General features: G+C 47.7%; 1 protein-coding gene across 4 annotated transcripts in view; it reads left to right on the forward strand.

Annotated features, from left to right (window-relative positions):
* Positions 1-24,685, forward strand: part of zbtb41 (zinc finger and BTB domain containing 41) — a 153,285-nt gene that overhangs the window by 71,078 nt on the left and 57,522 nt on the right. For all 4 annotated transcript variants that reach the window (XM_038794872.1, XM_038794870.1, XM_038794875.1 and 1 more), the window contains 2 exons: positions 11,723-11,988; positions 12,384-12,503. The gene's annotated coding sequence lies outside the window, so the exon portion shown is untranslated. The remainder of the gene's footprint in view (positions 1-11,722; positions 11,989-12,383; positions 12,504-24,685) is intronic.

Here is a 24,685-nt window from a genome sequence, read left to right on the forward strand (position 1 = left end):
GGGATTGGAGTGGGATTGAGCGAGGTGGCATTGAGCATAGCATCTCATTGTATGCGGATGACCTGTTATTGTATATTTCAGACCCAGTGGACAGCATTGGAGGCATCATGGAGATTCTGGGGGATTTTAGTTGGTTTCCGGGATACAAATTGAATATGGGAAAGAGCGACGTGTAGGAGGCAGAGGGTGGTGGGGTTGAGTTTTGGTATTTGGGTATCCAGGTGGCGCGGAGTTGGGCACAGTTGCATAAACTGAACTTTGCTTGGCTGGTGGAGCAGATAAAGGTGGACTTTAAGAGGTGGGATGTGTTGCCGCTGTCACTGGCAGGCGGGTGCAGACAGTGAATATGACGGTGCTGCAGAGGTTTTTGTTTGTGTTTCAGAACCGCCCAATCTATGTTCCCAAGTCATGTTTTAGGAAGGTTAATGGGTTGCTCTCTGGGTTTGTGTGGGCGGGGAAGACCCCCCCCCAGGTCAGACGGGCTTTCTCGGAGCGGGATCAAGGTGGGGGAGGGGGGCTGACATTGCCAAATGTCATGACTATCATGGGGCAGAAAACATTGCTATGGTAAGGAAATGGGCCATGGGTGAGGGGTCGGAGAGGAGGCGGGTAGTGGTAGCATCGTGTAGGAGTCCTGTTTGACGGTTATGTTGTTGGCGCCTTTACTGTTTCACCGGCCAGTGGTGGTGTCGGCACTAACGATGTGGGGGCAGTGGAGGCAGCATTTGGGGCTGGACGGGGCCCTCAGTGTGGATGTTGCTCTATATTAACCATAGGTTTGCGTCGCTGGGGTTTGGATGTGATGTTTAGGGGGTGGCGCAGGCAGGGCTTGAGGGCTTTGCCGACTTGTTCATAGGGGGAAAATTTGGGGGACTAGCGGACTCGGAGGAAGTGCATGAACTGCCATGGGGTAATGGCTTTTGGTACTTGCAGGTTCCGGACTTGGTAAGGAGAGAGGTGCTGTCCTTTCCTTGCCTGCCTCCCCTGGGGTTGCAGGACAAGGTGCTGTCAAAGGACAAAATAGGTTTAGGGAAGGTGCCAGATGTCTAAAGGAGTTAATGGAGTGGGAGGGAGCTCTGGTGGGGGATATGAAGAGGAAATGGGAAGAGGCGCTGGGAGGGGAGGTGGGGGCCGAGACATGGGCGAAGGCCTTGCGAATGGTAAACGCATCCTTGTCATGTGCGAGGTTAACCCTCATCCAGGTTAAGATGGTGCATAGGGCTCAAATGACAGTGGCGAGGATGAGTAGGTTCTTTGAGGAGGTAGAGGGTAGGTGTGGGCAGTGCGCGAAGCATGTCCACATGTTCTGGGCGTGTCCGAGACTAAAGGGGTTCTGGCAGGGATTCTCAGATGTGATATCCGAGGTGTTGGGTGTGGAGATGGTGCCGAGTCCAGAGGTGGAGATATTTGGGGTATCGGAAGATCAGGCATTCCAAGGGGTGAGAGAGGCCGATGTTTTGGCCTTTGCTTCTCTGATAGCCTGGATTTTGCTTGGGTGGCGGGACTCTGAACCACTTAAAGCAGGAGTGTGGGTGAGCTACCTGGCACAATTCCTGAGGTTGGAGACGGTCAAGTTCGCTTTGAGGGGGTTGGCAGACGTGTTCAGCCAGAAGTGTAAGCCATTCTTTAAGGAGGTTTGAGGGGTCAGCGGTGTGAGGCAAGGGGGTTAAAATGGGGAAGGCAGGATGTGAGGTGGGGTTGGCGCAGGGGAGCAGATGGGGTATGGATGTTGGTTGTTTACTGAATTGTTTTGTTCTTCTTTTGATCCTTTTGTATATGTGAAAATGCCTTGAATAAAAACATTTAAAAAAAAATGTTTCTGCTTGTTTCCTTTCATAGTTTCTCCTAGCTTTTTTTAGTAGGCTTTTGCTGAACCTTAAATTCTCCCAATCCTCCAGCCTATCACTCGCATTTGCAGTATGGTATGCGCTACATTTTCTCTTTATGCTTTCCTTGACTTCTTTGTTCAGTCATGGACCGTTTTTCTCCCTTTTAAAATTTCACTTCCTCTCGGAAATAGACAAAGCTAACAGGCACCCTTCTTTGTCCGGCTTCATCATTCCGATATCTCATTGATGTCATGGACAGCTACTCCAGAAGCTATGTCACCCTTCCTGGGCTTGTACCTGATTGCGTCATTAGAGAGGGCCTCTTGCCGACGCAAATCCTGCTTTTGGCCTCTTGTAAGATCCAGTGGCCATGTTGGGATTTGCGCCCAAGGCTAACATGACTGCTAAATCCCGCCCATTTTCTCCTAAAACTCCACCCACGCCGCACTGGCATCCACCTACTTGGATCTGCATTACTGGCATCCACAAATGAATTTGGAAAATGGTCAGTTCCAGTGTGTGAGTTATCCTTGCTTTGCAACACGTGGCCCTCCACTCTACCCCTGTCACCTTCAACTTTGTCCCCATCACCTTTGTTGCTCCCAGCATCACTGTGCGCCTTCTCTCTGTAACCCTTGAACCTCCCCATCATCCTGTCATTGTGGAAATGTTCATGCCATTTCATCCCCCTCCAAAGCCTACCTCCATTCCTGCCTGTTATATTATTTGCTCCTTTCATATATGACTGATATAGGATTCACAGGTTTCCTTCTTGTGACTTGAAATTGAATGTATATACACATCAGAAGTACAGGAGAACATTTATACACTTCTTACTCTGGTCTACAACCACAGCTTGGGCTGGATTCTCCGCAACCCGACGCCGCAATTGCATTCGGCGACGGAGCGGAGAATCCAGTTTTGCACACGAAATTGGGTCTGGAGCCGGTTTCGCAATTCTCCACCCCCCGAAAATCGGCGTGCTCGCGAAGTACGCCGCGCTGAGTATCCACCACCTCAGGCCTGAGGCCAGCCCGCGATTCCCCATAACCAACCGGCTGATTTCCCAACGGCATGGTTCTAACAAGGTCCCACTATCCGTGATACTCGCGTGGCGGCTGCGAACTTGGTCTGGGGCTGCCAAAGTCAGGGAAGGGCGATTGGAGGGCAAGGGGGGTTCATTCGAGACTGGGGGCTATGTGTGCGGGTGGTCCGTGGTGGGCGAGCGGCTAATGCAGGGCACTATTTCTGCGGTCCAGGTCCATGGGCTGAGTCCGCCATGGAGCACGGCTGGAGGCTGCCACCGTGCGCATGCACGACCTCTGACCGGAGGTGCGGTGGGCTGTATCGGCAGCTGGAGCTGCGAGCTCTATGACAGCTGTCCACTAGCCCCCCGCAAGATGTTGAATCTGTGGTCTTTTGATGCCAGTTTTACTGGTGTAAAAGACCACAGTTTTCACGACGGTGTGGGGACATAGTCCCAAAAACAGAGAATCCAGCCCATGGACTCCCAGAATTTGACTGGGCAGCTGGGAAAGCTAGGGGAAAGAATTGGACGGGTATGGATGGTGCAACCAAGAATATTTCTGCCGCTTTCTTAGTGACTAACCGCAGAGGTTTGCCATATGTCTCGGAGGAAATCACCCATCAACATTATGGTTAGGCAAGGTAAATAGCACAGGAAGACCAGAACATGATATACATTTTTTTAACGCAAGGATAAAATAGTATAAAATAGACCAATGGTTAATATTATTGTACATATATCAGATTTAAAATATACAATTTTTTGTTGGATTGAGAAGAATTCCAATACAAAAAAAATTATGTTAACTGGAAATTGAGAAGTTATATTTAATGGTAACTTTTCTGTCTGTCAGTCTGGGAAAGCAGAGCATTGTACTACTGATATTTCATTTATAGAAATTGTGTACAGATAATCAGGGCCCAGAATCATGTCCCAGAAGGACAGGGTCAGCAGATACATGGGAACACCACCAACTGCAAGTTACCTCCCCGAACCACACCCCATTCTGGCATGGAACTGCTTCGCTGATCCTTCATTGTTGTTGGGTCAAAATCCTGGAACTCTCTTCCTAACAATTCTATGGGTGTATGTACCTACAGCACATCGACTGCAACAGTTCAAGATGTCACAATTCCCTAGTCTAATGCGCAGTTAATTCCAATTCGACTTGACCCAGAGTCGCAACACAAAATAAAGTTAATGTTATTTTAAAATACCCGAGGATCTTGGCTGAGCCCAATAAACTGCAGTCACCAGTTTTGTAAATTTAACACATATAACATTTTATTATTTAACACTAATATAACTAAACTGAAAAAAATGTAACTGACTACCTAATGCCCCTTACCCAACCCCCCACTTTCCATCATGCCTCACTCTATATACACACAAACACACACATGTCTTAGAGGGCAAGGTGGCGGAGAGAGAAGAAAAACTGATGATAAAGTCAAAAGGATGAAAGATCTCTGATGCACTATGATTGTCATCAGTTAAAGTCTTTCAGGAGTTCAAGCTTTCGCTTTGATGCTTCTTTCTTCTAAGCTTGAGATGGTTTTCACTGGCAAGGCTGTCTGGTTTCTTTGTAGATTCAAGATCAATTCAATTATATAGTCAGGATGAGTCAGGTACTCTGGTTTTGGAACAGTAAAGCAGTCCTTTACTTCAGCAGAGAGAGAGCTCCTTCTTCATTCAAAGTCCAATCATTTCTCCCCCGCTCGTACAGAAGCAGCTCACAGGAACTAATCACTGACTGTTGTCAGCCAGAACACTGCTCCTGGCCAACCCACAGGTTGCCAGTCAGCCAATCGACCGACTTCCTCTAAAGCTGGTTCTTAAGATTCCCTCAGCGCTGACGAGTCTGTTTTTACCTCGAGAAAAAAACAAATCCTGTAACATACTGTCCTGACTAGCAGGCTACCTCAACTTAAATCCACTGCTTAGAGGCGTAGTCTGCTACCTGGGGATCCAAATCGCCCACGACTGGATAGGGATCCACAAATAGAACCTCACTAGTCTGACAGAGGACGTTAAAAAGGACCTGCACAGACGGAACACACTCCCACTCTCCCTGGTAGGGAGGGTGCAGATCAAGGTACCTGCAGCTTAAAAACTTCCTGCGAAAAGAAACAAAGGCTTACCCACGACCGCCACAACAGTCACTACTAGAGGAATTGCTGGATGTATTTTAGGCAAAGGGAACTGTAACGACATGTACGGACAACTGATAGGGAGGCCTGACACCCAACTGACAAGACAAAGGAGAAGTGGGAGCAGGACTTGGGGTTTGAAAGAGGGTGGGGATTCTGGAAGGAAGCACTGCACAGGGTCAACTCATTCTCCACATGTGCGTAACACAACTGAAAGTGGTACATAGAGCCCACGTGACCAGAACCCGAATGAGCAGTTTCTTCCCGGAGGTGGAGGACAGTTGTGAACGGTGCCAAGGAGGTCGGCCAACCACGCCCACATGTTCTGGTCTTGCCCAGACTCACTGGGTACTGGACAGCCTTCTTCGAGGCAATGTCCAAAGTGGTGTGGTTGAGGGTGGAGCCATGCCCGAGAGTGGCAGACTTTGGGGTATGAGAACACCCAGATCTCTTCATGGGGAGGAAGACCGACGCCCCCGCCTTTGCCTCCCTGATCGCCCGCCGAGGAATCCTGCGGTAAGCAGCACCACCTAAAGTTGCAGACTGGCTGTCTGACCTGTCGGATTTCTCCAAATGGAGAAAATCAAATTCGCCATCCATGGGTCGGAAGAGAGCCTCCACAGAACATCAGAGCCATTCACTCAGTTGTTCCAAGACATGTTTGTGGCCAATAACTAAGTAGCCAAGGATAAAGGGAGACTTGTCACAACACAGAAGGGAAGAAAGGTGGTGATTGGGGGGTGTGGGGGGGTGGGGGGGACCAGGGAAATAGGAAAGTGCAACCAAACCCAACAGGAGAGCCAGGAGTCACGGGGAGGGCTGGGGAGGGAAGGAGAAACAACAATCGGAACCAGGCGGGAGAAAAGCGAGGGGAAAACCAGCGGGGAGTGATACACAGGGGACCACAACGGCCACAGCAAACACTGCAAGGAAAGGACGAAGGGCGAAAGAACGGAAAGAAGAGGCTGTGTGAAAATTCCATGTAAATAGTTAAAACCGATCTTGATGTAAATCATTTTAACTTAAAGGGTACTGCCTAGGAGCTCCCTTGCAAAATTCTCATTGTTCTGTTTGTATTTATATTTCTCATGTATACCAGTAACCCCAATAAAAACATTTTTAAAAGAAGAAATGGGAACAAAGGGAAATCAGAAGGAAGGACTCTAACAATGAAAACAGCTCACCATCACTTTCTTCTCAAGGGCAATTAGGGATGGATAATAAATGCTGGTCTAGCTAGCGGTGCTCAAATCCCATTCAAGAATACATATTATAAAGGCATGTTGTCCATGCCTGATGCCTCACCTTGCATTTAATGTGGGTTAGGGATCACAATATGTTCACAAGATTATACTTCCCCCCCACCCTCCCCCAAAAAAAAAATCTTTTGAGGCTATGGAACTTTGAAACTTTTGATGCTGAATGATAAATAGACAGCTGTTTGAGGTTTTTAACTGACTTACTGACCATATTAAAGAACGTTAATATCGGAAATCTATACATTGATGAAATAGGCATATAATTTAATTAGTTAAATCTTTCGGCCACAATAGATAAATATTACACAAACAAGATGCTAATTCTTATTGTGGGTTTATTTCATATAAGATGGTTGCATATAAAACACTAGAATGTTTGAACAAAACAACACTGTGCTTTCATTCAACTAATTTAAATTATTAGCAAGACGTCCTGAAATTACCATGAGTCTGAAAATACGATATAGATTTTGTTTTTGTTGAACATAGAAACCTTGAGACCCTTGACAAAGCTGGAAAGAGCCTTGTTCTGATTGCCTTGACAACTGTTACTATGGGAAACATTCTGCAGTGCAGGTTATGTCATGAACTGTGTAGAGTAAAAAAGCACCTAGTCCAGCAACGCACAGAATATAATTGCCTATATTCATAGGGAAAATACAGATTTGTCCCATGGTTGTAAATCATTAAAAAAAAAATATTTAGAAAAATAGAGGCATTATGAAGAGAAGTTACAGTTTCTTCATTTTAAATCCTCAACTAAAATCAAGAATTTTGTCAATGTATTTTTGCTGCTGTTAGCCTCATTTTCATCATGCATTAAATTAATTGAATTAATTCAAGTAATTTAAACTCAGTTGAGATGTTGGATTGCTCAGTGAGCAAATAAAGTACAGGTTGATGAACCTTCGCTTACATTAAATTGTATTTACAGTCAAGTTACAATTTGTGAAATAAAATATATTCTGCTCTTTGACCTTGTTAAAAATGTATTTGCTTTGAATGTAATGGAAGTTCTCTTTGCAGTCAGTACTGCTGCACAATGATCTGATTAATTTATGTTAGTGGTGCAAATTAATTTGAATTATGATAAACAAACATAAGAACACGGAGCTGGAGTAGGCCATTTGGGCCCTCGGGCCTGCTCTGCCATTTAATAAAATCATACCTGATCTGATAGTAACCTCAAATCTGATCCTGCTTACCCTCAATAATCGATCAGCCCTTGCCTACCTAGAATCTATACACCCCAGCCTTAACAATATTCAAAGAATTTTCTTCCACTGCCTTTTCGGTAAGAGAGTTCAAAGTCTCACGACCCTCTGAGAGAAAAATATTCTTCTTATGTCCATTGTAAATGAGTAACCCCTTACTTTTAAACAGTGATGCCCTAGTTCTAAATTTTCCCACAAGAGGATCTATCCTCTCCACAACCACCACGACAACATGTTTCAATCAAGTCATCTCTTACTCTTCTAAACTCCGGAGGATACAAACCTAGCCTGCTCAATCTTTCCTCATAAGGCAACCTGTGCATCTGGTACTCCACCTCTGAATGTTTCAAACACATTTACATCCTTCCTTAAATAAGGTGACCAATACTGTACACAATGGAGTCAGAGTGACTGCACTTGACATCAAGGCAGCATTTGACCGAGTATGCCATCAAGCAGCCCTAGCTAAACTCGAGTCAATGGGAATCGGAGGGAAAACTCTCCACTAGTTGGAGTCATACCTGCCACAAAGGAAAATGGTTGTGGTGATTGAAGGTCAATCATCTCAGCCCCAGGACATCACTGCAGGAGTACCTCAGGGTAGTGTCCTTGGCCCAACCATCTTCAGTTGCTTCATCAATGACCTCCCTTCCATCATAAGGTCAGAAGTGGGGATGTTTGCGGATGACTGAACAATGTTCAGCTCCATTCGCGACTCCTCAGATAATGAAGCAGTCCATGTCCAAATGCAGCAAGACCTAGACAATATCAAGGCTTGGGCTGACAAGTAACAAGTTATATTTGTGCCACACAAGTGACCATCTCCTACAAGAGAGGATCTAACCATCGCCCCTTGACATTCAATGGCATTACCATTGCTGAACCCCCCGTTATCAACTTCCTGGGGGTTACCATTGATCAGAAACTGAACAGAACTAGCCATATTAATTCTGTGGTTACTAGGGCAGGTCAAAGGCTAGGAATCCTATGGTGAGTAACTTACCTCCCAAAGCCTGTCCACCATCTACAAGGCACAAGTCAGGAGTGTAATGGAATACTCTCCACTTGCCTGGATGAATGCAGTTCCAAATACATCAAGAAGCTGGACACCATCCAAAACAAAGCAGCCCGCTTGAATGCTCCTCTTCCCACAATCATTCAGACCTCCACCACCGACAAACAATGGCAGCTATGTGTACCATCTACAAGATATACTGCAGTAACTCACCAAGGTTCTTTAGACAGCACGTTCCAAACCTACAACCACTACCATCTAGAAGGACAAGAGCAGCAGATACCTAGGAACCACTCCACGTGGAGGTTGCTCCCCAAGTCACTCACCACCCTGACTTGGATATATATCAACATTCCTTCAATGTCGCTGGATTCAGTGTCGAAAATTCTGGAACTCCCTCCTTAACAGCACTGTGGGTGTACCTACACCTCAAGGCCTGCAGAGGTTCAAGAAGGCAGCTCACCACCACCTTCTGAAGGGCAACTAGAGATGGGCAATAAATGCTGGCCTCACGAGTGACGCCCACATCACGTAAATTAATAAAACAAAGTACTCCAGATGTGGTCTCACACATGCCTTTTCGTAGCCTCCTTATGTCCTCATCACAACTCACTTTCCTACCTTTGTGTCATCAACAAATTTGGCAACCCTCTCTTTAATCCCTTCATCCAACTCATTTATAAAAATTGTAATTATATAAACTGTGGCACACTACCCGTTACACTGTGCCAACCAGAAAAATACACATTAATGCCTACTCTCTGCTTCTTGTTAAATTGAAGGCTTTGTTTTCATTAAAGAGTCAGTTTGTTATTTCAGAATGTTTTTAGCTGCCCACTGAGTTTCAGAAAAATTGAAATGACAATTGCAATGTTTTTGAGCTATGAATTTTGAAAATGAATCCTGAAACTCTAACTAATAATGGAAAGCATAAACAGTTTCCCCCCTGGACTAAAAGAGCTAAATAAAATTTGGGAAAACAAGGTTTTCTTATCATGGCAACTAAATTTCTTTAAGAAAAAAAACTAAAAACTTTTTAAAATAAATTTAGAATATCCAATTTTTCTTTTTCCAATTAAGGGACAATTTAGTGTGGCCAATCCACCTCCCCTGCACATCTTTGGGTTGTGGGGGTGAGGCCCAAGCAGACAGGGGGAGAATGTTCTAACCATAGCGTCACCCTGCCACCCCCCAAAAAAAACTAAAACCAAATGTTTTTTGTACTCAAGTAATAGTGGACTCTGTTTCATGCACTTAATTTTGAACCCTGCATTATTTTGCACATTGCCATTTAGAAATACCACGCTCGTTGGAATGTTCTATACTGTGGTAATAGTGCTCTCTCATGGCAAGACTTGCTACTGCAATCATTTTGAACAATTTGATTTATCTCCATTGAAACAATATGTTTTCTAACATCTTTGTGAAAATGTCCAAGTTAAACGTTTCTTTCCTTTTCCTGAAGTTTGTAAAGCAACTTTGTTAGCAGAAAAAATATAAATTTTATAGTGTGCTTGTCTTTTATTTATTGAACTTCAGGTAATATATATGAGAGTGGATGCTACTATTGGTAAGCTTCTGGAATTTGGTTATGAAAGAAACTATTGAGGCTATTTTGAGCAATGTCTCTGTCGTGAGAAACTTGGCGCAGGCTCAAAATTCGGAGAGAATCGAAAACGATCCGGCACGATTGTGTCCTGGAATTTATACCCCATCTTTCCAACGTAGCATTGCGAGTCGTGCCACGGCAACCCGGCAACCTCATTTTTATACATTAGCACCTCATTAGGGAACACTCAGTCCAGATCATCCCCCTTTACAGAATATTTATCCAGTGTCAGGATGATATCACACCAGTGTCATTTACAACAGGTTTGGCCAAACATGAGGCAGTCGAGGGTGTCACTCTGGGATTGCAGAGATAAGTATAGCCCTGGAGGTACAGAAAGGGCAGAGGGACATGCAGGGCATTGGGACCAGTGCCAGGGCTGGGCACTAGTGGGAGTTCATGTGGGGAGGAACATGTACATGTGTGGTGGGTGGGTTGGGGGGGAAGGGGGAGAGTAAACATTGGGGTGGGTGGGGGGATGAAGAATGCTGGCGATGAATGTCAGTCAAGGGAGGAGGTGGCATTGAAGGTTGGAGGGGGTGGGGAGGGTCACAGAGACCTCCTTGATGTGGGCTGGGTGTCATTAGACTGCAGCACTGGCCAGGACATCCTTTAAAGATGGCGCCCAGATCTGTTTGAAGCCGGTTTCTGGCTCTAAGAGGCCCTGCCCCACCAGGGTGACGATGTGAACCACACCCACTCACTTTACTTTGGCAAAGATGCTCAAAAGGCCGTGAGAAATTCCGCCGGCACCGTTTTTAACACCAGAACTGACACATTGCCATTTTTTGGTGAGATTCCACCCTCTGTGTTAAACTTCATCTGTGATTTTTGGAACTTCTACTCTATGGGAGCGTTTCTCCGGCTTCGTTGCACTCTCGCACAAGCGAAACAAGGCCGGTAAATAGCGGAGGAGGCAAAAAACGAGAACCGCTCAAGGCTTCAAACAGGTTGCGATGCAAATGGTCAAATCCCTTAGGCAAAATTGGGATCCCGCCCTAGCAAGGCAAGAAACCAATTATCACCACTTAAGCCCCATTTCCATACAATTAACGGGAGCCACCCCATATCCAACAGCCTCCCATGATTCAGCAGCCTCTCCTGCAAGTGATTACACTGGCGCCGATTAGTATTCCTTTTTTAAAACGTGAACCTGGCAGAAGGGCTTCTGCGGGGAGCCAAGAGGGTGAATAGCCACAGTTGCTCACAGTCAAAGAGCCCGGGGGCGCTGGGCTTGCCACCCCAGTGCTTGGTGGGGGATGGGGGACCCTCGGCTGGTGGGAAGGTTACTCTCCGTAGGGGGAGGCCGCCATGCAAAGGCGGGGTGGGGGGATGCGCTGGGGAGGGCAAACGCTTGTGGCACTATCATACCAATCCCTGGATCATGTGTGCCCGTTCCGCGGGCAACCCTTGTCCCTACTCGTTTGCTCCACTGACCACCCGCAACCCCCATCGATGCTGAAGCAATCTCCCTCCCCAACACCACCCCACCACGCTCACACCCACTCCCCTCACCCCCACCCTCACACCACCCTCACCCCCACACCACCCTCACTCTTACCACCCCCACCCTCCCCCGGCCCACGGTCTAATCATGCGTCTTGACTTGTGTCTTGCAGGACCTGCTGGTGATGGGTCGGTACCCTACCCCAGCCAGTGCCACAACCTGAGCACCCCCCGCCCCCCTCCGTGTGCCGACCAGCAACGATGTGACCCAGGACACCCTGGAGGTCGAGTCTGAGGATGACACTGATTTCCCATCACAGCTGTCAACACCTTCCACCATCCCAGAGACAACTCATCTTCGTTGGGCACTTTCGTAAAGAGGCTGCTGGGAAACCCTTTGGGTCCACACCATACTGCTGATCCGGTATATCAGGCGGAGGTAGGAACTTCCAAAGGGCGAACGGTTGGGGAGCGGGGCCGACCTCAGGGACTAGCTGCCGTCTGGATAGTTTTCGGGCTCCTCGGGTTGGAAAATATCAAGTTCGCCTTGAGAGGAATCGGGAAGGGGTTTGCCCGGAGATGGCAATCGCTTATCGACTACTTTGAAAGTAGTTAAAGAAAAATTGAGGTAGGGGAGATGAAGAGCCGGAGGTGGGATGGTGGGGTGTTAAATATTTATTTTCTTTGGTTATTTGTATTCTGTTTGATTGTTTTTTGATATGGTTGTGTTTAATGTATATATACATATAAATGCCTCAATAAAAATATTTTAAAAACTTTCATGCCATGGGATCGTTCCAGGGCTCAATGGGTGATCTTTGTGCCATTTCACAGACATCTGCCCACAAATGTATCTGTGATGTCATAGATGCACTCTATGCCAGGGCCTCGGACTACATGAATTTCGATTTGGACCAGGCCCATCAGGAAGAGAGGGATTCATTGCCATTGCAGGTATGTCACAGATGGAGGGTGCCATTAATAGCAGTCATGTAGCTCTATCAGCTCACTGGCATCAGGGAGTGATGAGTATTAACAAAAAGGGCTTTCATTCCTGTAGTGTGCAGCTGGTTCGTGACCACCAAATGAAGATCATGCACATATGTGCACGGTTTCCAGGGAGTGTGCATGATAGTTTCCTCCTTGGGCAGTCTCAAATTCCTGGGATACTCGAGGGTCACCCCAGGCTGCAGGAATGGCTCACTGAGAACAAGGGTTACCTGCTGAGGTCTTGGCTGATGATGCCTGTGCGGAGGTTTGAGACCAAAGTAGAGACCCGGACAGTGAGGCTGACAGTGCCACTTGGACTGTGAGAGGTGCATCAGGCTGCTGAAAATATGCTTCCGTTACCGTGACAAGTCTGGGGGGGGGTCCTTCAATACAGTCGGTAGAGGGTCTCCACATCTTCGTCCCTCCTTTTTCCACATGCTCGTGGGCCCCTGGGCTACTCCACGGGATGGAAGGGCAGCAGGATTGAGCTCCAGAAACCACAATGTCATCTGGCACTTCAAGTCCTGGAGACCCACCAGTGTCTGCACCATGGTTTCAAAGCCCGCAGTCATGATCCTCAAGGACTGAACCAGGCTTTGGAGTTTGCAAGCCAAATATCTTGATATCTTGCCCTGGACTTCCCTCTGCAGATGTCACTCTGGCAGCGATGGACTGAGTGCCATGCAATGCAGGCAACATCGCCTGTGACTGAAAGCTTTGGGGCTCCTCCATTTGGCTTTGCAGTCACAGGAATGTTGCAGATAACCCATCATGGTATTCCCAGCTCTGCCTCTGCATCTCCAGCAGCTGAGGGATGGACGTGTCCAGAAACAGGAGACCTGGTTGAATCCTGGGATGCAGCAGACCTCCTACTGTCTGATCCCTGAGATGGTCCTGTCTCCACCTGATGTGCATCAGAAGTTGTGTGGTGCTCACCAGAGAGTGACCTGGAAGCCTGTCTGCTTTCACCCACCGAGATGTGTCTCAGCACTGGTGGATGGCAAAGTTGTTGGCTGCAATGCATCGTTCGTGTCCACCTCAAATATTTCCTCCGAGATGCTGTCAAGGGTGGAAGGAGAGGCTCTGCTTGTTGATGGCCATGGCTCATTGTTTGATGTTCCTGCAAGGCAAGGGATATTATTTTAGTAAATGGCCTGGTCAAGGATTTGGACATCAAAGACCTCACTTTGGACTGGTCATCTGGTTGAAGGTGCACTGGCTCCTCACTTTTCTGTCACAGGCCAACCTCTCTCTCTGTGCAAACCTGCTTCTGCTCCTCCCCTGTGAGCTTCATGGCCCACTTTTCGAAAGGAGTCATGATCCTTAGTTCGAGCATATCTCCGCTGTCTTAGCCCTCTCTCTGCGATTTTGGGCAATCCATCTCCTGCAGGGACAGAAAAGGGATAATATGAGGCAGACAATGGTTAACTAGAGGCCATTGTAGGTCATAAGCATAGGTCATAAGTGATGAGTCAATGGGACTTGGTACAAGTTGGGATATGGGCAGCTGTGTTTTAGATGAATTTAGGATTATGGAAAGTGGACGATGTTGCTTCATAGCTCCAGCGTCCCAGGTTTGATTCCCGGCTTCAGTCACTGTCTGTGTGGAGTCTGCACGTTCTCCCTGTGTCAGCGTGGGTTTCCTCCAGGTGCTCCGGTTTCCTCCCACAAGTCCCGAAAGACGTGCTGTTCGGTAATTTGAACATTCTGAATTCTCCCTCTGTGTACCTGAACAGGCACCGGAATGTGGCGACTAGGGGCTTTTCATAGTAACTTCATTGCAGTGTTAATGTCAGCCTACATGTGACAATAAAGATTATTATTATGGCAGGCTAGCAGGAGTGTATTGGAGTAATTTTGCGTCTAGAAATCACAAATACATGGATAAGAGTTTCAGCAGCAAATTAATTGATTCAGTTTGCTCTGCAAGCAGTTCCTTGACTATAAAATCAGGTGTTTAGTATCAATATCACAGAAGAAAGATTATTCACGGGACCGTATTCTATTTGCCATGTAAAGTGCCTGATAACTGCACAGGGATGTTTACATAGAACATTGGACATAGAACATTACAGCGCAGTATAGGCCCTACGGCCCTCGATGTTGCACAGACCTGTGAAACCAATCTAAAGCCCATCTACACTATTCCATTATCATCCATATGTTTATCCAATGACCCTTTAAATGCCCTTGATGTTGGCGAGTCTACGACTGTTGCAGACAGGGCATTCCACACCCTTACTACTCTCTGAGTAAAGAACCTACCTCTGACGTCTGTCCTATATCTATCTCCCCTCAATTTAAAGCTATGTCCCCTTGTGCTCGCCATCACCATCCGAGGAAAAAGGCTCTCACTGTCCACCCTATCTAATCCTCTGATTGTCTTGTATGCCTCTATTAAGTCACCTCTTAACCTTCTTCTCTCTAATGAAAACTGCCTCAAGTCCCTCAGTCTTTCCTCGTAAAATCTTCCCTCCATACCAGGCAACATCCTGGTAAATCTCCTCTGCACCTTTTCCAATGCTTCCACATCCTTCCTATAATGCGGCGACCAGAACTGTACACAATACTCCAAATGCGGCTGCACCATTGTTTTGTACAGCTGCAATGTGACCTCATGGCTCCGAAACTCAATCCCTCTACCAATAAAAGTTAAGATGTGGAGATGCCGGCGTTGGACTGGGGTGAGCACAGTAAGAAGTCTTACAACACCAGGTTAAAGTCCAACAGGTTTGTTTCAAACACGAGCTTTCGGAGCACGGCTCCTTCTTCAGGTGAATGGAAAGGCTTGTTCCAGAAATGTTTATATAGACACAGTCAGAGTCTGACTGTGTCTATATAAACATTTCTGGAACAAGCCTTTCCATTCACCTGAAGAAGGAGCCGTGCTCCGAAAGCTCGTGTTTGAAACAAACCTGTTGGACTTTAACCTGGTGTTGTAAGACTTCTTACAATAAAAGTTAACACACAGTACACCTTCTTAACAACCCTATCAACCTGGGTGGTGTGGTAAACCACTGTATTATATTGTACTTACTGTTCTTACTTATTGTACTTACTGTTCTTACTGTTTGTTACATGTCTGGGTTTGTCCCTGCTGGCTCTTCCCCGTGGGTTGAAGTATAAAGGTGGCTAACCTCCAGCCCTGCCCTCACCCTGGGACCGGCTGCCAGCAGGTATCTTTAGCTGATTAAAAGCCACAGTTTACTCTTCCGACTCTCTTCTGTCATCATTGATAGTACATCAATTTAATCAGCTGAAATTTTAAGATGGTCCATCGCTCAAGCCTGATCGCCTGGAGCTGCCCCCCCAGGCAGCCGACGTCACTGCCACGTTTGAACACTGGCTAAGCTGCTTTGAATCTTACATTGATTCCTCCGTGCCGCCGTCGCTGAGACTCACAACTTCAGGGTGAGCCCGCAGGTTTTCCTTCTTATCAGGGATGCTGCCTCGTACGAGGAGGTGATGGCTCACTAGGCTAAATCACTGGCTTTTAAAGCAGACCAAGCAGGCCAGCAGCACGGTTCAATTCCCGTACCAGCCTCCCCGGACAGGCGCCGGAATGTGGCGACTAGGGGCTTTTCACAGTAACTTCATTGAAGGCTACTCGTGACAATAAGCGATTTTGATTTCATTTTTCATTTCATAACACTGTTGAAGGGCCAGTATGTTAAGGAAGTCAACGAGGCATCTCCTTGCCATGAGGCGACAACGCCCGGGAGCATCGCAAGCGGAATTTCTGCGCGCCTTGCGGGTACTCGGCTGGAACTGCAGTTGTAAGGCAGTATCGGCTGTCAAGCACAATGAATTGCCAATCCGGGACGTCAATGTCGCAGGCATAAAATCGAATTACATCCGCTAGAGCCTACTAGAAGGGGGTTCACTCGACCTCCAAGACACAGTACAGCTCTCGGACTCTTTGGAAGTGGCCTTCCATGACATGGATGCCTACTCCTCCGACCACGCGGCACCCTCGTGGACGTCGTGGGCACCGCCATCACCCGACCCAGGGGCGCCGCAAGCCTGTGCTGCGCAGCGACCCGCCCACTCCGGAGGCCCGAAATGTTACTTCTGTGGCCAGGGTAAGCCCCCCAGACAACGCTACCCAGCGAGGAGCACGATTTGCAACGGGTGCGGAAAGAAGGGCCACTTCTCTAAATTCTTCTCTAAAGGCCCGACCTGTTTCTAAACCCAGCAGTGCTGCGTGTAGCCCGTGGGGACCGCCCCCATCTTCCACATCATCCGCCACGTGCGACCCGTGGGGGCGGCCATCTTCGACGCCAACTGCCACGTGCGATCCGTGGGGGCCGTCATCTGAGCCCCCATCTTCCACACCACCCGCCACGTGCGACCTGTGGGGGCCACCATCTTGGAACCACCCTGCTGCCTCCCAGAACCCCTGCTCACCAGATCGTATGCTGGCCTCCGCTACCCTCAATCAGCCCACCCACCTCCCGAAGCTCGCCTCCATCACCCTCGACCAATCTCGACCTCATCACCTCACTAAATCCATGATGGCTGTCCGGAGCAATGGCCACGAGACGACCTGCCTCTTCGACTCAGGGAGCACAGAGAGTTTCATCACCCAGATACGGAACGGCGCTGCTCCCTCCCAATTTTACCCGCGACCCAGAAAATCTCCCTGGCTTCCGAATCACATTCCGTGGAAGTCCGTGCGTACTGTGTCGCAACCCTTACAGTACGGGGCATCAAGTACAAAAATTTCAAGCTCTATGTCCTCCCCAACTCTGCGCTGCCCTACTATTAGGTCAAGATTTCCAATGCCACCTCAAAAGTCTTACCTTGGAGTTCAATGAACCCCTGCCCCCTCTCACCATCTGTAGCCTCTCGACCCTTAAGGTCGCCCCACCCCCGCTCGAGGAGCAGACGATACAGTTCTCGGAGCAAGGCCTTTATCAGGTTGGAGGGCCAGCGACTCCTGCGGGAAGGGATCATAGAGGCCAGTACTAGCCCATGGAGAGCCCAAGCGGTGGTCGTCAAAACTGGGGAGAAGCACTGGATGGTCATTGACTACAGTCAGACCATTAACCGGTACACGCAGCTCGATGCGTACCCTCTTCCCCGCATATCTGACATGGTCAATCAGATTGCGCAGTATCGCGTCTTCTCCACTATTGACTTGAAGTCCACGTACCACCGGCTCCCTATCTGCCCGGAGGACCGCCAATACACTGCCTTCGAGGCAGATGGCCACCTCTACCACTTCCTCAGGGTCCCCTTCGGCGTCACTAATGGGGTCTCGGTCTTCCAACGGGAGATGGACCGAATGGTTGACCAGTACGGGCTGTGGGCCACGTTCCCATATCTGGATAATGTCACCATCTGCGGCCATGACCAGCAGGACCATGACGCTAACCTCCAACATTTCCCCCACACCTCCAAGCTCCTTAACCTCACATACAATAAAGAGAAATGCGTTTTCCATACAACCCTCCTAGCCATCCTTGGCTACGTTGTGGAAAACGGAGTCCTCGGGCCCGATCCTGCCAACATGCGCCACCTCCTGGAACTTCCACTCCCCCACTGCCCCATGACCCTGAAGAGATGCCTGGGGTTCTTTTCCTATTATGCCCAGTGGGTCCCCAATTATGCGGACAAGGCCCGCCCACTCATTAAATCCCCCATTCTTCCCCTGACAGCTGAGGTCCGCCTGGCCTTCAACCGCATCAAAACGATGCACGCAGTAGACAAGTCCATCCCGTTCCAGGTGGAGAGCAATGCGTCTGATTTTGCTCTGGCCGCTACCTTCAACCAGGCGGGCAGGCCCGTGTCTTTCTTCTCCCGTACTCTTCAGGGCTCCGAAATTCGACACTCATCCATCGAAAAGGAAGCCCAGGCCATTGTGGAAGCTATACGACATTGGAGGCATTACCTGGCCGGCAGGCGATTCACTCTCCTCACTGACCAAAGGTCGGTTGCCTTCATGTTCAATAACACACAGCGAGGCAAGATCAAGAATAACAAGATCCTAAGGTGGAGGATTGAATTATGATATCTTGTATCGACCTGGGAAGCGCAATTAGCCCCCAGATGTGCTATCCCACAGTACATGTGCCAGCGTACAAGTGGACCGACTTCGGGCCCTCCACAGTGACCTCTGTCACCCGGGGGTCATCTGTTTTTTTTCATTTTATCAAGGCCCGCAACCTGCCTTACTCCATCGAGGAGGTCAGGACCATGACCAGGGACTGCCAGGTCTGCGCGGAGTGCAAACCGCACTTCTATCGGCCGGACAGAGCACACCTGGTGAAGGCCTCCCGCCTCTTTGAGCGCCTCAGCATCGATTTCAAAGGGCCCCTCCCCTCCACCGACCGCAACGTGTACTTTCTCAACATCATTGATGAGTACTCACGTTTCCCTTTCGCCATCCCATGTCCTGACATGACCTTTGCCAAAGTCATCAAGGCCCTGCATGGCCTCATCGCCTGGTTCAGTTTCCCCACTTACATCCATAGCGATCAGGGTTCCTCCTTCATGAATGATGAGCTGCGACAGTTCCTGCTTAGCAAGGGCATCGCCTCAAGCAGGACTCCAGCTACAACCCCCCCGTGTGTGCGCGGGTTTCCTCCGGGTGCTCTGGTTTCCTCCCACTGTCCAAAGATGTGCAGGTTAGGTGGATTGGCCATGATAAATTGCCCTTAGTGTTGGGTGGGGTTACTGGGTTATTGGGATAGGGGGAGGTGTTGACCTTGGGTAGGGTGCTCTTTCCAAGAGCCGGTGCAGACTCGATGGGCCGAATGGCCTCCTTGTGCACTGTAAATTCTATGAAACCCCTGGGAAATGGACAGGCGGCGAGGGAGAACGCGATGGTCTGGAAGGCCGTCCTTCTTGCCCTACGGTCTAGAAGTCTCCCTGTCTCCCGCTGGCAGGAGGCCTTTCACGATGCGCTCCACTCCATCCGGTCGCTCCTGTGTACCTCCACCAATGCGACACCTCACAAGAGAATGTTTGTCTTCCCCAGGAAGTCCAGCTCAGGGGTCTCTCTCCCATCCTGGCTGATGGTTCCAGGGCCTGTCCTCCTCTGGAAGCATGTGAGGAGTCACACGTCAGATCCCCTGGTCAAACTGGTCCTTCTCCTCCATGCTAACCCCCAATATGCCTACGTGGCACACCGTGACGGGCGGGAGGACACAGTGTCCCTTCGGGACTTGGCACCCATAGGTTCCCCAGCGACCATCACCATGACCCCCGACTCTGCAATGTCTCCCTCCGTTGCGACTCACAACTCTACACCGTCACCCTCCGTTGCCACTTTTCTGGAAGACGACACGCTCCTGGATACGCAGGCCTCAACATTTCATCCGACACCAGTGTCCTCACCACAGCCGGCACTGAGGCGATCACAGCGGAAGGTCAAAGCCCCTGACAGAGTCGATCTCTAATTCAATCCGTTCACTTCACCCCCGCCGGACTCTTTTTTAACGGGGGTGAATGTGGTACACCACTGTATTATATTGTACCTACTGTTTTTACTTATTGTACTTACTGTTCTTACTGTTTGTTACATGTCTGGGTTTGTCCCTGCTGGCTCCACTCCTTGGGTTGAAGTATAAAGGTGGCTAACCTCCAGCCCTGCCCTCATTCTGGGACCGGCTGCCAGCAGGTATCTTTTGGGTGATTAAAGCCACAGTTTACTCTTCCGACTCTTGTCTGTCGTCATTGATGGTACATCAGGTGGCAACTTTCAGGGAACTATGTACATGGACACTGAGCTCTCTGCTCATCCAAGAATCTTACCATTAGCCCAGTGTCATAATATCCACTCATGTATATAATGGAGTGCAGACAGGCAGTGATTAACACACAGGATGACCAGTAAGCACAAACATAGTGCAGCCAATCACCAGACAGGACACTACCACTATAAAGCCAGAGGGCACTAGGTTTCACTCTCTCTCTGGACCCAGCCACTGAGACAGTCAGAGTCCACAAGCTAGCAAGTGCAAACACCAGACGGTAGCTAGTAAGGTCTGGTCAGGCTACTACTAGGTCTCCAGTCAGTTCAGTATAGTGTCGACCCACAGCTGAATATGTTTATCAGTTCTATTGTTAAATAAAACAGTGTTGGATCTTCTCCAGTGTTAGACGTCTGTTTCTAGCTTCCCTGCATCGAGTGCAGTCCACATCAAACCAACATGCCTAACACATCACCCAGTACTCTGTATTCCTGGTACTCCTTCCAAAATGATTCACCTCAAACTTTTCTGCATTAAACTCCATTTGCCACCTCTCAGCCCAGCTCTGCAGCTTATCTATGTCCCTCTTAACCTGCAACATCCTTCCGCACTGTCCACAACTCCACCGACTTTAGTGTCATCCGCAAATTTACTCACCCATCTTTCTACACCCTCCTCCAGGTCATTTAGAAAAATGACAAACAGCAGTGGCCCCAAAACAGATCCTTGTGGTACACCATAATAACTGAACTCCAAGCTGAACACTTCCCATCAACCACCGCCCTCTATCTTTTTACAGCTAGCCAATTTCTGATCCAAACCGCTAAATCACCCTCAATCCCATGTCTCCGTATTTTCTGCTACCGTGGGGAACCTTATCAAACGCTTTACTGAAATCTATATACACCATATCAACTGCTTTACCGTCGTCCACCTGTTTGGTCACCTTCTCAAAGAACTCAATAAGGTTTGTGAGGCACAACCTACCCTTCACAAAACCGTGTTGACTATCCCTAATCAAATTATTCCTTTCTAGATGATTATAAATCCTGTCTCTTATAAACCTTTCCAACAAAAGTAAGGCTCACTGGTCTATAGTTACCAGGGTTGTCTCTACTCCCCTTCTTGAACAAGGGGACAACATTTGCTATCCTCCAGTCCTCTGGCACTATTCCTGTAGACAATGACAACATAAAGATCAAAGCCAAAGACTCTGCAATCTCCTCCTAGCTTCCCAGAAAATCCTAGGATAAATGCCATCCAGCCCAGGGGACTTATCTATTTTCACACTTTCCAGAATTGCTGACACCTCCTCCTTATGAACCTCAACCTGTCCAGTCTAGTAGTCTGTATCTCAGTATTCTCCTTGACAACACTGTCTTTTCCTATGTGCATACTGACTAAAAATATTCATTTAGCGCCTCTCCTATCTCCTCTGACTCCACGCACAACTTCCCACTACTGTCCTTGGCTGGCCCTACTCTTACTCTAGTCATTCTTTTATTCCTGACATACCTATCGAAAGCTTTAGGATTTTCCTTGATCCTACCTGCCAATGACTTATCATGCCCCGCCTCGCTCTTCTTAGCTCTCTCTTTAGGTCCTTCCTGGCTAACTTGTAACTCTCAAGCGCCCTAACTGAACCTTCACGTCTCATCTTTACATAAGCTTCCTTCTTCCTCTTGACAAGTGATTCAACTACTTTAGTAAACCACGGTTCCCTCGCTCGATCTCTTCCTCCCTGCCTGACAGGTACATACTTGTCAAGCACACGCGGTAGCTGTTCCTTGAACCAGCTCCACATTTCAATTGTGCCCATCCCCTGCAGTTTCCTTCCCCATCCTATGCATCCTAAGTCTTGCCTAATCGCATCATAATTTCCCCCAGCTCTAACAGTTGCCCATGCAGTATATACCTATCCCTTTCCATCGCTAAAGTAAACATAACCGAATTGTGGTCACTATCACCAAAATGCTCACCTACCTCCAAATTTTACACCTGGCCTGGTTCATTACCTAGTACCAAATCCAATGTGGCTTCACCTCTTGTTAGCCTATCTACATACTGTGTCAGGAAACCCTCCTGCACACATTGGACCAAAACTGACCCATCTAAAGTACTCGAACTATCACGTTTCCAGTCAATATTTGGAAAGTTAAAGTCCCCCATAACAACTACCCTGTTACTTTCGCTTCTATCCAGAATCATCTTTGCAATCCCTTCCTCTACATCTCTGGAACTTTTCGGAGGCCTATAGAAAACTACCAACAGGGTGACCTCTCCTTTCCTGTTTCTAACCTCAGCCCATACTACCTCAGTAGATGAGTCCTCATCAAACATCCTTTCTGCCGTGCTAGTTAATTATTATTGATAATTAGAGATTAACTTTTGGGGCCCCTGAAAATGAAACTGTGCAAAGCCCCCACCAACTCAAAATCTGCCACAGTCCTGCTGGTTCATCCAAAGTAAGGCCAGACATGGGAACGTTTGTCTAACGATTTCAGTTTTCAGTTGTATTCACGAATCCTCAGATCATGAAGGAATCCATATCCATAAGTGGACAACAATCACGCCAGACAAGTGCCAGGCAATGACCATCCTGAACAGCAGAGAATCTAACCATCTAACATTGAAATTCAATGACATTATCTTCGCTGAATCCCGCACCAGCAATCTCCTGGGAATTACCATTGACTTAACTCGATCAGCGATTATAAATGCTGTGGCCTCAAGGGCAGATCAGCGGCTGGGAATTCTGCAGTTATTACCACACCTCCTAACGCCCCGAAGCCTATCCACTGATTACAAGACACAAGCGGGGGCATGATGCAATATTCTGCACTTGCCTGGATGACTGCAGTTCCAACAACACTCAAGAAGCTCAAGACCATCCAGGACAAAGCAGCCCACTTGATTGGTTCCCCACTTTCATTTTCATCCGTGGCACATTGCGGCAGCAGCTACGTACCAATTACGAGATGCATTGTCGCACTTGCCAAGGTGCCTTTAACTGCACCTTCCAAACCCCTGATCTCAGACTCATGGCAACACCGCCATCTGCAAGTTCTCCTTCAACAAAGAACAAAGAACAAAGAAAATTACAGCACAGGAACAGGCCCTTCGGCCCTCCCAGCCTGCGCCGATCCAGATCCTTTATCTGAACCTGTCTCCTAATTTGGAATTATATTGCTGTTTTTTCACTGTCACCGGGTGAAAATCCTGAAACTCCTTTCCAAACAGCACTGTGTGGACATACCTACAACAGATGGACTGCAGCGGTCCATGAACTCTATTAACTACCACATCCCATTAATTAATTTTTAAGAAATTAGGCAAAAGCAAAATAATGCAGTTATTAGGAATCCGAAACTTCAGGTCAAGCACCATTCGTTATTCACTGACGTGACATTAAAAAAAATAAATGTGTGTTTATCTGTAACATTTTCCAATTCCGTCAAAAGGCCATTGACCTGAAACGCTGCCTGATTTTTAACTTTCTACACGTGGGTGTTTTGAAGGAGTTAAAACCATGCCTTTGTTTCTTCTCACAACAGATGTTGCCTTGACCTGCACAGTAGTTTCCAACATTTTCTTTTTTTTAATTTTCCACTTTGATTTTGGGCTGCAAATATATTTTAATTTCTGGCACCCTCAACTCTCGATCCTACGGTTGGATGCTGCATACAGAAAGAAGGGGACAATGGTAAACCAGGGCAAGTTCCCCTCAAATGCTCAAAGCCTTTGACATTTCTCACAGGTAGAATGCATTTGCTTTCTTACTGCCCGTGATCAGTATGTTTTCTGTGGAAAGGGTTATGTCTTTCCTTACTCTTGGAATTTGTAGTTCAATTAAATAATTCTGCAGTAAGCTTTTGTGTGCTTAAAATAATAAAGGTTACTCTCAATTAACAGAGTCACACACTGAATCTCACTAATGCACACACTAAGATTGAATACAGTAAAAATAGTGCCCTTTTACAGATTTCTGTAAATTGAGTCTCTGATTTATGATTTACAGTCTCCTACGAGGCAAGCCTGTGGGTTCTTTTTTTAAAAATATTTTTATTCTCCTCCTTTTTCACAATTTTTCTCCCGAATTTACACCCAACAACAATCAATAACCAACAACAAATATCTCAAACCCCATAACAGTAACAACAATCCCATCCTCCCACCATAACCAGACATCAGCCTGCATGTTAACATAAACAAATGACAAAGAAAAAAAAAAGGAATCAGGGGTTACCCATAGCCATCTTCAATATACATAGCCCCCCTCCCCCCGCACCCCACCCACCCTTCCCCCCCCAACTAATGTTCAATGTTATCCAGTTCTTGAAAGTGCATAATAAATAGTGCCCATGAATTGTAGAACCCCTCCGAGCTTCCCCTCAGTTCGAACTTAACCTTCTCAAGGGTCAAGTATTCCAACAGGTCCCCTTGCCATGC

Source organism: Scyliorhinus canicula, chromosome 4 (genome assembly GCF_902713615.1).
Source record: "Scyliorhinus canicula chromosome 4, sScyCan1.1, whole genome shotgun sequence".
Lineage (NCBI taxonomy): Eukaryota > Metazoa > Chordata > Chondrichthyes > Carcharhiniformes > Scyliorhinidae > Scyliorhinus > Scyliorhinus canicula.